Here is a 19,583-nt window from a genome sequence, read left to right as displayed (position 1 = left end):
CGAGTCGAGCTCAATTGTGGTCCAATCTTCATATAAAAATAAAAATTTATACTTGTAAAAAATTATAACATATAAAAAAAAAAAATGTTTCTTATGTTACAAGCTCAGCTTATTGGGCCCAAGCTCGGCACAGGGCTCGATTTAAACTGAGTTGAATAGAATCATGAGCTAACTTATGAAAAGATCAATTTGTCTCCACCGCTATCAACATCTCAAACGACGAGACTTATCTTCCTAACAAGTGGCATCGTATTCCTTCAAGAAAGAGTATCAAAAGCATAGTTATTTCCACTCTCATATAGAAACATTCATTTCTAAATATATATTACCTACTAAAAAAATATGAGATTCAAATGGTAGATGACTCCACTCTCAAAAAGGTTACTGATAGTTAGCTCCACTAAAAAGAAAAAAATAAACTCATTCAAATAACGTAGGATCCATAAAATGGATTATTGTTTAGAAATAAGATATGTTTTAGTCTTTTTAAATTAAGGGTTCATTATTTATATATACCATGTATCTTTTAAACTACTTAAACGTATCATGAACTTTCAAAACCTTCTTATCTATGAGCAAGGTTTAATTTAATGCTTTAGTATTAAGCAGGCTGTAGAACCAATGATCAAGTTCCACGGCAGTATTTAAATATATGGGGCCCATGAATTTATTACCGAGTGAAACCTCATCATTGGATTCACAGCCCACTAAACAACTAAAGTGTTAGGTAATCCAAACTCCTTATATATACCCTGTTAACCTTTCACAAGTTAAGTTTAATGAGTAAAATGTAAAAGACAAAACTAAACTTAATTATTCATTAAATTTTCAAAATATGCCAATTTCTTTCTTTCTTTCTTTTTCTCTCTCCACGTCTGAATCTCTCTCTCTCCACACCTAAGACTTAGGCAAACTAAATGTACCCAATGAAATCCTAGTGATCCAAGATCAACCAAAATTTTCTCCTAATGACTACTATTTTGCTTTTTAGTTATGCCGCAAATATCTAGGGGTGGCAATGGGTGGGTTGGGTAAAGGTTCAATACAAATCCACCCACATTGACCCACCAATAGAATTATTCAAGGGCCGGGTAGCCCGATGGGCTAGCCTGGTCCGGCCCGTTATTAAGTTGGGCTTGGTCATAATTTTAGGCACGCAGGCTCGGGCTCGGGCCTAATGCATTGGGCCCAACTTTTTTTGGGCTGGGCTCGGGCTTTTTCAAAAAAGCGCAGCCTGAGCTTGAGCCCAACTTGATACTATATATTAAATAATAAAAATATATTTTATTTAATAAAAATATATATACAATATGTTTTCTTTGTTCTTCATCTCTTTTTTTCCAAGTAATAATGAGATGTTTACTACTTTTGAGTTTTGGAGGTTTTTAATATAAATAAAACACTTTTTTATTGAATCAAAAAGAAAAAATTATGTTTTTGAATTTCTGGTCGGGCTCGGGTTCAAGACTTAGGCCCAATGATCAGGCCGGGCTCAGGCTCGGGCTTGAGGGTGTGTTGATACATATACAATGCTCGGCCCCGCCCATGAACAGGTCTATCCACCAATCCACTATGACCCATCATCAATCCTTGTTAAATGGCCATAACCCACCCCAAACCTGACCCACCCATATAAACACTTGTCCACCCTCACCCATACTAACCCACCTACCCTCACCTACAAATATGGAAATGGGTTGGGATGACCCATATACCTGAAATGATATTTTTTTAGAGGAACATCTCTCTCAAAGTTGTCACATTGCATAAACAAGTTGAGTTGACCCTTATATAGTCTTTTCAATTGTGATAAGAAAGCGAAGCGCTCTTAGTTCAGTTCGGTAGAACGTGGGTCTCCAAAATGCCAGAAATAACAATTTTTTTAGAGGAACATCTCTCTCAAGACTGTCACATGGCAGAAATGGGTAAAGGAAACCCATATACCAAAAAATAACAATGTTTGAGAGAATAATCTCTCTCAAGGATGACACGTGAAAGAACTAGACCAGGTCAACCCGTATACCTAAGAAAAAAATATTTTTGAGAAAATCATCTCTCTTAAGACTACAACGTGACAGAAACGGGTTGGGTCGATCATATATCTGAAAAAACATTTTTGAGAGAATGATCTCTCTCAAAACATATACCAAAAATGGGTCAGGTCAACCCATATACCAAAAAATGCAAAAATTGTAGATAAATGCAGAAAATGGCAAAAAAAAAAAATACAAAAAATGCTCAGGTTAGGGTTAGGGTTGAAATTTATGAACCTAACTTTACTTCGGGTTGGGTTGGGTTAGGGTTAACCTCTCGGGCAAACTGAACCCGACTCTATAATACATATCATATATATATATGTGTGTGTGTGTGTGTGTGTGTGTGTGGTGTGTGTGTGTGTCATATATTGATTTGTTTATATGCATGATAATTGTATAGCCCCCACCACATACGATCATTTATTTCTTTTAATGAAATCACTTCACTTAATGCTTATTAGAAATACTAAAACCTTAATAACATATTTTATGTTTTTGAATATTTTATTCTTTATTTCCTCTATGTTGTTTTACGACCCATAACTTGCTGCCCATAAAAGATCTATTATAAGTCATAACTCATAATAAGCTATAGTCATTTCAAACACTTTTTTTTTTCTAAATTTTATACTTAAAGAACCAATAAAAACATCAACAAACAAATACTAATTAAATATTGGATTAATATATGTAGTGAAAGTTGAATTAAGATATGAGATTAGAAGTTTTACAAGATTATAAGGATGGGAAGAAGGTTGGGTTGGGCCCAACCCGAGCCAATCTAACCCCGAAGTTGACTTTGGGTTGGGTCGGGTTAGGGTTGAAGAAATTTAGTTAAGGTTAGAGTTGGGGTTGGGTAGGTCGGGTTGGGTTAGGGGATTGGGGGTTTAGAACTTAGAATTGAACTAGGATTGGCCTCAACCCGACCTAACCCAACCCAACTTGCAGCCATACAAATTTATATAACAAAAAATCAAATTCACAACATAAATAATGAGTATCAAACAAAAATTATCAGACCTCGTACTTACAGAGTGATCCTTCTCTAATACTTGAAGAATGACTCGAGGGATCTTTACAGATGGATAATAGATGTACCAAAAAGAAAAGGAGGATCCCGATCAATTTCCTTCCACAAAAGAAAACGATTCAATTAGCGAACTTCCGCAGCAAACCAGAGTTCAAGACGCCAATTCCCTAGACTATTGCATTTGAACTTTGAACTCTGCTTATGTGAATTAATGCATATTGTCATTATTATTAGAATTAATCAACGACTTTGGAAGACCACCCAGCATATTCAACCAATTACGTGAAACAGGTGGGTTAAGTGGGGCAGGTTGCATAGAGAAACTAACCAAGCATTAAGAAACTCAAGTCGTTTACTCATTTGCATAGAGAAACTAACCAAGCATTTGGCTCATTGTTTAATGCAAACCATGTGCCTAAACCAGTAGATTTGTCATTTCTTTTACAGCTAATGTTGCTTGGAAGTTAAAATATTTTATATTTATTTTGTCTTTTCATGTAGTAGGTAAAAAGTAACTTTAGTTGGGCCATTTTCTACTTTTTGTAAAATTGGGTTAATAGAAAATTTTACTTGAAGAAATTTTTTACTTGGCTTGCTCAAAAGCCATTCTTATATGACTCTAACCAAGAGAGAAACTAGAATACGTATGAAGTGATTTCAGCCCTTCTCTTGCTCTATTCTTGCTATGTATTTTTACTTCAATCTACTACATGAAAATTCTCTATTTTCTCCACTTTGCATGCACCCATAGTTAGCTGAAACTATAGCCAAATCCCAACAAGTGGTATCAGAGCTGCAAGGTTCATTGAAACAAGTTTGGGTGCAAGAAAAGTTGAAGAAAAATTGATTGTGAAAAGCAAACGGTAGATTCAAGGAGACAAAAAAGGTAAGGACTGTTAAACTCCTATCTCTTAGAAGAGATTTCAAAAATATGAAAGTAAAGGAAAATGAAAGTCTAAATGATTATTTCAGTAGATTTATGGAGTTGATAAATCAGAAGAAAGCTCACGGTGAAAATTTTGATGATAAGAGGATTGTTGAGAAGATTTTAATTAGCTTACTTGAAAATTTTGATCATATTGTGGCTGTCATTGAAGAAACAACGGATCTCAATGAATTAAGTCTTCAAGAGTTGTTGGCATCACTAAAATCATATGAGCAAAGATTGGCACGCCACTCCGAAAAATCAATAGAGAGTGCATTCCAATCCAAGCTCAATGTTAGTTCCAAAAGCCATGATGGAACATTCTCAACTCAAGAGCATGGAAAATGAGACTCCAATAGAGGAGGTAGATATGCAAGAGGAAGAGGAAGAGGTTGAAACCAAAGAGGAAGAAGCAAAAGTAATTTTGACAAAAAGTCTAGTGATGAAGGGTCATCACAGCGGTGTTCTATTTGCAAAAGAAGCCGCCATGTTGATAAGGATTATTGGTTTAAAGGAAAACCACAATGTTATTTTTGCAAAAAGTTTGGGCATCTACAAAAGGACTATAGATTGAAAAACAATTAGCAAGCAAATTTTACAGAAGAAAAAGAAGATGAAAGAAATTTGTTTTATGCATGTCAAAATGCCATGGAGGAAAACAATGATGTGTGGTTCTTGAACAACAGGTGTAACAATCATATGATGGGGTCATTTAGCTTAAAAGTGAAGTTGGGAAATGGAGAAATTGTTGAAATAAAAGGCAAAGGCACGATTGGTATTGAAACAAAGAAATGAAGGAAATTTATACATGATGTGTTATTTGTACCTGAGTTGAATGAGAATCTTCTTAGTTTTGGACAACTTTTCGAGTATAGTTATTCACTCCATTTTGAAGATCTTGGTTGTACCATTTATGACCATGAGAAACATGTGGTGAAAGTTCTGAAAATGAAGACAAATAGAAGCTTTCCACTACTTTTTAATTATGCAACAAATGTTTCTATGAATGCCAAGGAGGTTGATGAATCTTGGCTATGCCATAAAAGATTTGGCCACCTAAATTTTAAGGGGCTGAAACTGTTATTACAAAAGGAAATGGTTCAAGGGCTTCCAAACATTGAAGAAAAACATGAAGTTTGTGAATGTTGTGCATTTGGAAAGCATCACCAATAACCATTTCCAAAAGGAGTTGCATAGAGAGCCAACAAAGTGCTGGAATTAGTTCATACCGATGTGTGTGGACCTATGAGCACACCCTCTCATTTCCAGAATAGGTACTTTATTTTTTTTATTGATGATTATACTCGCATTACTTGGGTTTATTTTATGAGAAAAAAAATCTAATGTGTTTACTATTTTCAAAAAATTTAAATGTCTTGTTGAAAAACAAAGTGGGTGTTACATTAAAAAATTGAGAAGTGATCATGGCAATGTGTATACTTCAAAAGAATTTGATAAATTTTGTGAAGATGAAGGCATGGAAAGACAACTTACAGTCCATTACACTCCCCGACAAAATGGAGTATTGAAGAAGAGAAACCAAACTGTGATGGAAATGGAAAAATCCATGCTACATGAGAAGAAATTTCCAAAAGTTTTTGGGCTGAAGATGTAAACACAGTTGTTTACTTGATGAACCGATGCCCCACTATTGCTATTAAAGGAATGACTCCATTGAATGCTTGGAGTGGAAGAAAACCATTGGTTAGACACTTGAAAGTGTTTGGTAGTATGTGCTATGCCCAAGTTCCAAAAGAGAAGAGATCAAAGCTTGATGAAATAAGTGAGAAGTGTATATATTTTTGTTGGCTATAGCTCTATGTCAATGGGTTATAGGATGTATAGTTTAAAAACAAACAAAATGATTATTAGTAGAGATGTGTTGTTTGATGAGAAAGCTGTTTAGAATTGAGAGCAAGAAAAAATTGAAGAAGAATATGTTCCTATGTCTAATTTGGAAGAGAATACAACCCAAAATGAAGAGGGAACTTCTCAATCATCTCCAAGTTCAAGCTCATCTTCGTCTGGCTCAACTCCAAGAAAAATGAGGAGCTTGAATGATGTTTATGCAAGGTGCAATTTCTGTGTTATGGAACCGGAAAGCTTTGATGAAACTATTAAGGAAGAAGCTTGGAAAAATGCAATGGAAGAGGAGGTTGCCATCATAGAAAAGAATAAAACATGGGAGTTGGTTGATAGACCCAATAACAAAAAAGTGATTAGTGTTAAATGGGTTTACAAAGTGAAGCACAATTTTGATGGTTCTGTGCAATGAAACAAAGCAAGGTTGGTTGCTAAGGGCAATGCACAATAGTCCAGTGTTGATTATTTTGAAACATTTGCTCTGGTAGCATGGTTGGATACTGTTAGAGCTCTCATTGCACCTACTGCCCACAAAGGTTGGTTGTTATGACAACTTAATATTAAATCAGCTTTCTTTAATGGAGAATTGAAAGAAGAGGTGTATGTAGAACAACCACAAGGCTTTGTACTTCAAGGCAAAGAAGAAAAAGTGTACAAGTTAAAGAAGTCTCTATATAGGTTAAAACAAGCACTAAGAGCATGGTATAGACAAATAGATGCATACATTGCTAACAAAGGGTTCATAAAAAGCAAGAGTGAGCCTACTTTGTATGTGAAGAAACAAGGTATGCATGATGTTCTCATTGTTGCTCTTTATGTTGATGACTTGGTTTTTACAGGAAACAATATGAAAATGATTGAAAATTTTAAAAATGAAATGGTGAAAAATATGGAATGAGTGACATGGGACTGTTACATCACTTTCTTAGTATTGAAATTTATCAAGGTGATGATGGTGTATTCATTTGTCAAAACAAGTATGCTAAAAAAGTTCTCAAAAAATTTAGAATGCTTGGATGCAAACCTGTAGCTATTCTATTGGTTGTCAATGAGAAATTAATGAAAGAAGATGGTGGTAAGAAGGTGGATGAAACCTTTTATAGAAGCTTGGTTGGTAACTCATTCTATCTTACTAGTACAAGGCCGGACATCATGTTTGCTGCAAGTTTATAGTGCAGATTTATGAACAACCCTAGTCATATTCATTTTGGGCCTACAAAAAGAGTGCTAAGGTATGTGCAAGGCACCATGGATTATGGACTCAAATATGACAGAGGAAATGAAGTAAAACTGAGTGCTTTTTGTGACAGTGATTGGAGAGGATGTGCTAATGACATGAAGAGCACCTCTGGTTATTGTTTTTCTTTTGGTAGTGGTGTTTTTTCTTGGTGCTCAAAGAAGAAAAAATCAATAGCTCAATCTTTACTAGAAGTAGAGTATGTTTCATCATCAATGACAACATCTCAAACAATTTGGCTTAGAAGAATTATGGAAGATGTTAATGAGAAGCAAGAGAATGCTACGGTGATTCATTGTGACAACAAATCTGCCATTGCTATGTCAAAGAACCCATGTTATCATAGCAGAACCAAGCACATTGCTCTCAAACATCACTTCATTCGAGATGCCATTGAAGATGGAAAAATTGAACTAATGTATTGCAGGACTCAAGAGCAATTGGCTGATATTTTCACCAAGCCATTGGCAAGAGAGAAGTTTGAAGAATTAAGAGAAGCATTATGAGTCCAACAACAACACATTAGGGGGGAGAATGTTACAGCTAATGTACTAGGAAGTTAAAATATTTTATATTTATTTTGTCTTTTCATGTAGTAGGTAAAAAGTAACTTTAGTTGGGTCATTTTCTACTTTTTGTAAAATCTAGGTTAGTTGAAACCAGAATACGTATAAAGTGATTTCAGCCCTTCTCTTGCTCTATTCTTATTTTGTATTTTTATGTCAATCTGCTACACGAAAACTCTATATTTTCTCCACTTTTCATGCACCCATAGTTAGTTGAAACTACAACCAAATTCCAACAATTTTTTTTATAAATATATTTGTGTGATTTTGAAAAGGTTCATACACACGACCCCGCACCGGTGTTCAATGATAGGCCTCCTCAATCTAAACATAGCTTCATATAAAACCTAGCTCAACATCATTCTACTGGCTTGACATTGCTTCGAAGGAAATTCTGGTCACCTCCCGACTCCCATGTAACTACATGATTTCGTAACTGATTGACTGATGCCAGGCAATTGTTTCTCTAGAGGGAAATTAGGGTTGTTACGTCGAGAGATCAATGAGGATAAAAGTATCGATACCGGGTATTGTATCGGATAAGTCCGATATGGATACGGATACAGATACGCTTTAGAGATAACAAAAGATATAGTAACACTTGAATAATGCTAGTGAATTGCATACAAATCACATAAATACATTAATCATACTAAACCAAAAGTTGAATTATCTATGAATAAGATATAAACACATGAGAAATGCATACTTCAATAGGTTATATCAAGAGAAATATTACAATAAACAATACCAGGACTCTAGAACATTCAAATATTGTACAACAATTATCACTCTTTCAATTTTATAATTATAATTTTCAATTTTTGGGTATATTTATTAATTTAGTATTTTATTTAAATAGCAACTATTTTTAAATAATAAATATGTTTTCATTTTTAACATATAATGTTTTTATTTTACACATAATTTTAAAATAAAACCAATAAATCATTTAAGGTAGATACAATAAATTATATTTACTTTTTAGTTTTTTTAATTTTTTGGGAAAAGTAAATCTTAAATTATTTGTTTCAGTTTTTATAATTATAATTTTCTATTTTCCATTATTTTTGTTGGGAAATTTACTTATTTAGTATTTTAATATAATAACTCTATTTTTTCAAATAATAACTAAGTTTTCATTTTTAACATATAATTATGTTTTTATTTTACACATAATTGTAAAATAAAACAAATAAATCATTTAAGGTAGATACAATAAATTATATTTACTTTTCAGTTTTTATTAATATTTTTGGGAAAAAGTAAATCTTAAATTATTTGTTTCAATTTTTATAATAATAATTTTCTATTTTCCATTATTTTTGTTGGGAAATTTATTTATTTAGTATTTCAATATACTAACTCTATTTTTTCAAATAATAACTATGTTTTCATTTTTAACATATAATTATGTGTAAAATAAAATATATAAATCATCTAAGGAAGATGAAATATATTATTTCTATAATTTTTAGTTTTTATTAATTTTTTTTGGAAAAAATAAATCTTAAATTATTTATTTCAGTTTTCATAATACTATTTTTTAACTTGTATTGAAGATGAAAAACAATCCAAAAGTACTCAATGTACAATTTTGTCAAACTAGACACAGATACACCCCCATATTGGTGTGTATTGAACCGTATCCACTGATATGGTGTGATATGACCTGATATGAAGGTGTATCGTACCAATATGCATGACTCGTAGGATACGTATCCAGTCGTACTGTGTCTTGTATCCATGATCATGGATACGGATATGATACACCCCTTATTGGGAGTATTGTACCGATACCTTAATCCTTGGATCAACGTTGTTGAATCAGAATACATATTCTTCTTAGGAGTGTTATTTTTTTGGATGTGGAGAGGGGGGAAAGTTTATCGATGGGATTTTGGTTCCCATTGACCAAGAATTCCATGCTCTTTTTTTAGATTTATATGGGGACTAGGGAAAGTTAATTAAAGTGATACCCATTTCCTAGGAGCATAAATAACTTTCCCACATAGGAGGAAAATTGTCAACACTTGAATCAGACAAAAATGCCCTTTTTAATAATGGATTTCTATGGCTAAAATGGTCATTGTCTTATTTACATGGGAAATAAAAGAACATGGGTAAATGCACTTACTTAGGTACCCAGGTAATTGCATTTACCAGGGTAAGTAACTTACCAAAAAGCGAACAGGGCCTTAGGGTAAATTTCTTAAACTACCCTTATGATTTAGCTATTTGACTAACTATACCCTTATTGTTTGAAAATTGAATGATGCTACCCCTACTATTTCTGACAATTGAATAACTCTATTCTTGCCCTTAGCCTCCTTCAAAACCCATGCAAAATGCCTAAAGTACCCTTTTATGGTCCAAAATAATCAGTTTTGCAATGGCATCCAGAGCCTTGTGGCTTAAAAATTGCAGAGCTCAAAGACAACTCTAAAACAAGATTGTGAAGACAGTATTCAGTCTGGTGGAATCTCTCAGGTCTTTTTTCCGATCTTGGGCCCCTACCAATCGAACATAGGTAGCCTCCTTTGTTGATTGGTCAAAGACGAAATCAAGAGCTGCAACTACAACTTGGATGGTTGGTTTCAATTGGAAAGGGGAGATGGAACATAGGAGAATAGAGAGAGGAGGAGGAAAGAAGAGGGGAGAATGGTTGGGTGATCCCGCTGCAGGGTGGAGTTATTGGGCAGTGTCGCTGCCATCGCCTAAAGGAAAAAGAGAGAGAGAGAAAGAGAGATCGGAGTTCATAGGGGGTTGCTATCGTAGTCACCTAGAGGAAGAAGAGAGAGAAAGAGACAACGGAGTGTAGAAGGGTTGACACCGTTGTCACCCAGAGGAAGAAGAGAGAGAGAAAGAGAGATCAGAGTTCAGAGGGGGTTGTTGCCGCCATCGCACAAAGGAAGAAGAGAGAGAGAAAGAGAGGTCGGAGTTCAAAGGGGGTTGTCGCCGCTGTCGCCCAGAGGAAGAAGAGAGAGAAAGAAATATCGGAGTTTAGAGGGGTTACCATCACCGTCGCCCCTTGTTAGACAGTGTATGCCCTTAGCTTCAATCATATTGATGCACATATGCATTTATTGTAAATGAATAAAAGTACATAATAGAGGAAGAAGAGAGAGAGAAAGAAATATCGGAGTCCAAAGGGGGTTGTCGTCACCGTCCCCCCTTGTTAGACAGTGTATGCCCTTAGCTTCAATCATATCGATGTACATATGCATTTATTGTAAACGAATAAAAGTACATAATTGATTCATGTTATATTTGGTGTGTTTCCGTGTAATTACTCTTAAACTGGACACTTATGAAACTCGTGTTAGTTTAGAACATTCTCAGCCATTGGATAAACTTGGGGAAGTTTATCCTGCCAAATTAGATCGGTCTTGGTTTCTGACTTTTGCAAGAAAAGTCAAATTTGCATTGTGCTCACATCTTGCTCAATCCAAGATGTTGGATTGCAGTTCTTGCTAAAGGACTGCGTTGTTGAACCGGCTTCACCCTAGGCTGCGCCATCTTTAGTGGAAGCTAGTTTTGGTAACCTCTTTGGGCATGAATACCCACGTTGGAAGCTACTTGTGTGGAATCTGTGTCAGGTATTCTTCTCCCTTTCTTTTGGTTTCAGATCTGGTCTAGTTTGGTGCAAGCACGACCCTTTGAAAAAGCAGTTTTTCTAAAACTAGGAATGTGATTCCCGAAAGGGTAAAAGAAACTTTTTGAAATTTTGCCCAACCATCTGGCATGGTTTGGCCATCCATATGATGGATTTCCCCTTCCTTCAGTGGTATCAGATCTAGGTTTAATCTTGTACCAAAATTAAACCAAATATGAAATTAAACCAAAATCGATAGAACTATTCTACTCGATATGCGTAGTTTGCAGTATACTGAGAAATTGGTTCTCAGTTTTTTGGTGTTTTGATCTGAAATTAATTTTATTTTATTCTGCAATAATTTTAGAATTGTTGTATCATTATTTCTTGAATTTTTGGGTTGTTGGTTTGATGGAGATCGAATTCTTTGTTGGTGCCAAGATTTGCGCACCCTGCTATTTGTTTTGGTTTGTAAATATATATATATATATATTTTTTAATTTTTTGACAAATTGTATTAGGATTTATTTTGATGTAATAAATAAAAAATTAGGGTTTTCTAATTTTTTACATTGGAAGACATGTTAGAGTGCGTGGAGGAGAAGAAGAGATTTTTGGCGAAAAACCTGCAATCTGCAATTAACTAGTTTTCTTACAGGTTTGCAGTTTGTCTGGATCAAATTCGGACCATCACACTTGCAGCCCTTTGTTATGATTAATTGTCAATATTCAGATGTTAATAATTTTGGACCGAAATCTTGAGAATTGTAACATGTTTTGCACACCAAACCCAAGGCCGAATTGACCTAGTTTGGTCCAAATTGGTTGGACCGAAGCCATGGTTCAATGGGGTCTGATCTCAGCTCTATGGGTCACGTTTTAGGTGGCTCAAATTTAGTTATGGGCCAAGGGTTTAATGGCCCGTCACATGATACAATTTGGCCCACTCTTGATAAGCCTAATTCTACTAAGTTAAAGCAACATCAACCCATTTTCATCATAACTGCTATATGGGCTGAACTGCTTTTTGTAGTTTAGCCCATATACCTAGGTGATATTATTTGATAATTCATGGGCCTTAAATGAGCCAATTGTGTGTTAACTTTCATTAACTAGGGTTTTACAAGCTTCTGATTGATTGGATCAATTTTGTTTATGTGAATGCTTGTGATGTGTTGAATGTGATTTGTTCATGGGCCATAAAGTGCTTGGCCCATGTTTAATCGTATGTGGCTCTCTGCGAACACCATGGATGAATGCACATAATTTCCATAATGTCTACAAATCATTGAATGATCTCCCTTCTCAATGGGCCTCTTGATAAGTTTCCTCCCCAAGAGGAACCCCGCAAAACCCTAGCCCGTTTTGGGCCCATTTGAATCTCACTTTATGAAAGTCAGTGGGAGCCACTTTGGTATGACCTAAACCAGACCTAGGGACTGTTTTAGCTTGTTCCCTCTAGATTAATATAAGTGCAAGTGATAGAGAATATCATATGATGAATTCTTTAAAGGCCTTCTGTCATTAGCATGAAGGCAGGCTGAATTAGTGGGTGGAGATGCACCATAAAATTGGGTTATCCATTTGCTGGTCCAGTCGGTTGAATTGCTTCATAAGATGGTGTGGGAGAGGCCTATCCTAAAATGGAAGACTCTTTTACGGTACCTTGGGGTCCATGATATGATGGGTCAGCACTTACTAGACAAAAATGTTTAACCTAAAATGGCAATGAACCTTGTCTGATAGAGGCCAAAGGGAAAACTCATTGGATGGGTGGATATGATCCTTCACAAAACGTGGTGGGGTTTTGTAGTTGAAGAAGTTGGCTCCATGCACCTATGTGATTTTCCACATTTCCAGAGACATGGTATATGTCTCTGTCACTAAGATAGGAGGCAAGTCTCAAAGATGAATAAATGGAGATTGAACATAGATAAAAGACCTTTCTATGTAGATAACACGAATCAATTTTAGGTCGTGGGCTAATATCTGGTGCCTTTTATCAGAAATCGTAAATGAACAATTCGCCAAGTTGTTGGATGATAACAAATTTAAGGGACCCAACTATGCTGATTGGTATCGTAACCTTAATATGGTTTTGACGTCTGAGAAATTGGACAAGGTTGCTAAGAACCTTGTTCCAGAACATCTAGGTGACAGGGCTTCTGAGGCTCGAAGGAGAGAGTATCAGGAATGGGAGGAGAAGAAATCTCTTACCCGATGCTACATCCTAGCATCTTTAGACAATCAAATCCATAGACTATTTGATAAGATCGAAGTGTCCAAAGACATTCTGGATAGTCTGAAGACTATGTATGAGGAGAAGAATCGTTCTACCCGCTAAAAGGTCCTTAAGCTATTGATGAGTACACAGATGACTGAGAGCCAACAGGTCCATGACAACATCATGAAATTGATGGGGTATATTAACGAACTGGAGGCTCTTGGTTCTCAGCTCTCTGTTTCCCTCCTTCAATCAGTTTGTCATGAACTATAACATGAACAAGCTAAAGGTTAGCCTTCAAGAATTTAGCAATATGTTGCAAAGGGACAAAGAACAAATTAAGAAGGACAAGCCGATAGCCATGCTTGTTGACGGTGGCAAATCAGGCAAGAGAAAGATGAAGGGCAAGAAGAGGCTTCAAAAGAAAGCGGGCAAGCCAAAAAAAGCAAAGAAAGACAAAGCATCGGATGCATGTCACTTCTACAAACAAACCGAACACTGGAAGAGGAACTATCCTCAATTCAAGAACAAAGAAGGTAATTTCGAATCTCTTGTCATAGAAACCAATATGTTGGCCACTTTTGCATCCTGGTGTATTGACTTCGGGGCTTCTACTCATGTATGTAACACATTGCAGGGGTTCAAAGAAAGTAGAAGGCTAAGTGATGACGAGGTTATCCTTACTTGGGGACTTCTGCAACTGTTGTAGCTACAACTATAGGAACTGTAGATTTAGTTTTCAGAGAAGGCATTGTGAGACTTAAAGATTGTCTTTATTTACCCTCACTGAGAAGAAATTTGATTTTAGTGCCAAAACTTTGCAAGGATGGTTATTCTATTCTATTTAGTGATATAATTACTATTAAATTGAATAACACATTCCTAGAAACAAACATAAACGATGGAGAACATGAGAATGGTCTCTATGTCCTTCGTCCTTCTCTAGAAACAAACATAAACGAAACTACGTCAAAAATTATCCCCAAGAAAAGAACACATGATACGGTTAATCCCACGTGCCTGTGACATTACCGACTTGGCCATATCAACATAGATCGTATCACAAGATTGGTAAAGGATAGTCCTTTGGGCTTTTTAACTATAGAAGATATTCCAACTTGTGAACCATGCCTTCAGGGAAAGATGACAAAATGACCATTTGCAGATAAGCCTGAAAGATCTACGGGCATACTTGACCTGATACATACTAATGTATGTGGTCCCATGAATGTTAGGACACACAACCAGCATTGTTATTTCATAACCTTCACCAATGATTACTCTCAGTATGGTTACGTGTACCAAATGAGACACAAGTTCGAATCCTTCGAAAAGTTCAAGGAGTTCAAACAAGAAGTCAAGAAATAGTTGGGGAGATAGATCAAGGCCCTTCGATTAGATCGGGAGGCAAATATCTCTTCGACGAATTTAGGAACTATGTAAAGGACAATGGGATTGTATCATAGTTATCTCCTCCTGCTATACCACAGTTAAACGGTGCGTCAGATAGGAGAAATTGGACTCTATTAGATATGGTCTTATCACTTATCGTTCATTCAAAATTACCTATATCCTTTCGGGGATATGCATTGGAAACTGCTATATACGTGTTGAACCGGGTTCCAATGAAATCCGTTCCTAAGAATCTCTATGAGCTATGGACCGATAAGAAACAAAGTGTAAGATACTTGAAGATTTGGGGTTGTTCGACACATTCTAAAAGAACAAGTAATGACAAATTGGAATCCAAGAACAGTCGCTGCCTATTTGTAAGCTACCCCAAAGGCTCTACAAGATACCTCTTCTATGACCCAAGAAAGCAAAAAGTGTTTTGTAGTCGAAATGCCTAATTCTTAGAAGAAGATTACATCCTACACAATCATTGTTAGGAAATTGTTCTTAACGATGAGAACTTAGGAGCAATGTGAGATGTACAACAGGTTCCAGATAATACCCAACTTAGAAGATCTATCCGGGTATCTAGGCCTCCAATTCATTACGGCTATGATCAAGAAAATTATTTGATGGAAGCCACGATCAGTGAGGAAGATCCCATGACTTATACGAAAGCTATGTTAGACATAGATTCCTTGAAGTGGGTAGATGCCATGAGAACCAAGATGGACTAAATGGAAACCAATGGAGTCTACACTCTCGTAGACCCACCCCCTGTGGTGAATGCAATTGGTTGCAAAAGGATCTATAAAAGGAAGAAGGGCCCTGATGGGAAGGTTGAGACCTACAAAGCTCATCTTGTAACAAAAGGGTATAATCAGAAAGAGCGAGTCAATTATGAGGAAACCTTTTTGCCAGTGACCATGCTTAAATCCATATGGATCCTGCTTGTTGTAGCAGTACACTGACTATGAGATCCTACTGGTCAATAACACATGGTGTGTAAACTTATCCGGTCCATTTATGGACTTAAGAAAGTTTCAAGAAGTTGGAACATCCGATTTGACTCTACTGTTAAACAGTTTGACTTTGAGCAGAATTTGATTGAGCCCTGTGTTTATAGGAAATCAGTAGGAGATAAGGTTACGTTCCTTGTTATGTATGTAGATGACATTCTACTCGTTGATAATGATGTAGGAATGTTGACTACGGTAAAGGTATGGCTTTCGTAGCAATTCTTGATGAAAGATTTTGGATAAACCTCATACTTCTTGGGACTTTGACTCTATAGAGATAGATCAAAAATGATAATAGGATTATCCAAATCTACTTACATTGACAAGATTGTCAACAAATACCATATGGAGAACTCCAAGAAGGGATTTGTTCTTTTCAGACACAAAGTCACTTTTAATATCTTATCAACTTTTCAGATTTCAGATTTATCAAATGCCACCTAAGTTTAATGTCAGAACAACCATAAATACATAGGAATTGTATATTTAAATTATATATATATATATATACATATGAACAAATATATTATAATTAATATTGCTAGACATGTATATATCATACAATTTTATTAATATTGCATCAATCAAGAGTCCAAGGCAAATATTATATAGATTTTTCAAACTAATATATGCAAAAAGACAATATTATTTTATTATCTATTATAGTGTAAGGCATAAAGCATATGTAACTATTATATTTGAATTATTATATCATTTTTTCTATTTTTCTATTTTTTTAACATTAACACAAAATCAACTAAAAAATTAATTCTTAAATGTTTGATAAATAATATTTATATTTTTGTAAACACTAAATATGTTATTATAAAATGTAAATTAAAATATCAATTAATAATTTATAAAAATATATAGTCTTAACTTAAAATATACTAAATCTATTAAAATTTTGAAAATGCATATCATATGAAAATTCATAAATTTTAATTACTAAAATAACTATTCCATTATTAATATTTTATTTTTATAAAATTTAAAAGTTACAAATTGTTTTTTATATAAAATGTAGATTAATAGATTTGATAGATTCAATTTATATTATATTTTAAAATATTTTGTAAACAATAATTTTATTTTTGTAAATAATGGATACACTATTATTTAATGCAAATTAAAATATAATTAACAATTTATAAAAACTTAGGGTATATACCATTTGAAAATTTATAAAATTTAAGTACTAAAATAATTATTCCATTATGAATATTTTATTTGTATACATTTTTGGAATTAAAATTCATTTTTGATATATATATATATATGTGTGTGTGTGTGTGTGTGTGTGTGTGTGTGTGTGTGTGTGTGTGTGGATTTTATAAATTACTTATTCCATTGATTTATAAAATAGTTCTTTTTAATTTATAGTTGAAGTTTTTGAATATAAATATGTTGTTTTTTGTTTACATGTAAAGATTAAGTTTAATAAAAGTTATTTTATTACACTTATTAACATGAAATAACAAATGGCTTTGTGGTTAATGTACATGCACGCCTGGGCATTGACCAACTTAGTTTTGAGTTACACTCCTCCCATTTTTTTTTAATTGTGAGACGCCGCATCATTCATCGAAACCATGGTCGCTATGCTTCTGTATTGATGCGTATCGACCGGTACTATGCGATATGCGTTGATACGGTGGTGTATTGAGTACGCACGACTGGCATGATACACCTGCAATTGTAGCATATCCCATATCGATGCAGTCTGATACCGATAGGATACGCTCCGTATTGGGCGTATTGTGTCGCTATTTTAATCATTGAATTTAATTGCACAGTTAATACCAAACTTTTAAGCTTCAACACTACAAGATGAAATACATGAACATAGGATTGGCAATGGAGCAAGGTCGGTCTTTGTATGCCCCATTCTCAATCTCGAAGTCAAATATTCCACCTCGTATCTTAAGGGAAAGCCCAACTTCTATCTCTATCTCTATGTCCCTAAATTTGCCCCATTCTACCCCTATCATTGTTCTTTCTCTCTCTCTCTCTCTCTCCCTCTTTCCCATTAACTATTTTAATAATCTCTCCTCATTAATTAATTTTAAAAATGTTGATGTAATGCAATAATTTTACTTCACTTCAGCTTTCTCACATTTGTTCAAGAAGAGTAAGGAGAATTATTCTGTGAAAGTTGTCTAACAAAATAAATAAGTGGAGGGTAAAGTCAAAACTTTAAATTATGTATGATAATGCATTAACAATGATAAAGGTATTTTGGTAACTTTAATGTCTTTTTTACCGAAGAGCCAAGGGAAATGAGGTATTCACACTTTTTTCTCAAAACTATAGGGAGGCCTTTGTTAGGGTCAAAACACAAAGGTGGTTTATGGAATTGTTATAAGATAATTTTTATAATAATAATAATAATAATACAATAAAAATTAGTAAAAAATATTTTCCAAAAGTTAATAAAAATTAGAATTAAGATACAAAAAAATACAAATTTATCTAGAGAATAGGGAATTGGCCACTCCTACTAAAGCGTAACTTAGATTGTGATCGAATAAACTAGACATAACCCAAAAAAATAATACTTGAATTGAAATTAGATGGACACCATTTAAATGGAAATGTCATAGAACTCCATCTTCATTTTTGTTGATAAATAAAGATTGTGCATCGCACACGTCCTGACTAGTATTATATTATATTAAAAACTATATACAAGATTAGAAGTGCTCACAGTTCGGTTAACCGAACCATGGGCTAATTTTTGAAATCGAATCGGGGTTACTAGTTTTTCGAAAACCAGTAACCAAACCTAACCAAAGCCAATCGGTTAATCGGTTTGGTTCATCAATTGCTCAATTTTTTATTATTTACAATGTTTATCATGGAAAAATATATAAATATATAATAAATGCTAGAAATATATGTAATATTTAATTTTAAATAATAAATAATATATATTATAAATATATATATATATATATATATATTTACATAATGCATATTTATTAATTTATAATGTATAAAATATATATAATAATATATATATATATATATATATATATATAAAATATACATAAAATATATATAAATATATGTATACCAATCGATTTAGTTAACCGTTAGTTTTCTAATTTAATTAACTGAAATCGAACTGATACCTTTGATTTTTTTTTAAAATACTAAACCAAAACCAAATCAACCGATTTGATTAACCAATTTGGTTTGATTTTTCGAATTTTTTACTCACCCCTATACAATATATAGATACACTCTTAATTAGTGCGGATTAGAAGCGGGAGACAGGGCGGGTGAACTAATACCGCCCCCGCCCCAATCCCAATCCCGCAAACTCACCCCAAACCCAATTAATGGAAAAAAAAAAAACTACCCCAACCGGTGCACGGTGAGGCTCTGCCGCTCCATGAGGATAGGTCAAATTACTATATAGTAGTTGCCATTTCATGGGCTCAACAATATTGAATGACTGATGGAGACATCAATGGCTCTAGGCTCACAACTAAGGAATAAAGTAATAAAAAGAAAACATGATAGTTGTTTTTTGCTTAGAAAATCAAAATCGCACGTATTAGCAAACACCTCTTATGTGGTTTTGTCATTACAAATGGGCATAAATGAAAATTAAATAAATTGCAACAATTATATGAATATCAAGGAATTTCAAATTAACACTGATGATGCACGATCAAGTCAAGTCCTAGT

Source organism: Nelumbo lutea, chromosome 1, assembly GCF_056320005.1.
Source record: "Nelumbo lutea isolate HS-2025 chromosome 1, American lotus-T2T, whole genome shotgun sequence".
In the NCBI taxonomy this organism is placed as follows: Eukaryota; Viridiplantae; Streptophyta; class Magnoliopsida; order Proteales; family Nelumbonaceae; genus Nelumbo; species Nelumbo lutea.
The sequence above is the reverse complement of the archived record's forward strand: the minus strand, read 5'-3'. Positions refer to the sequence as shown.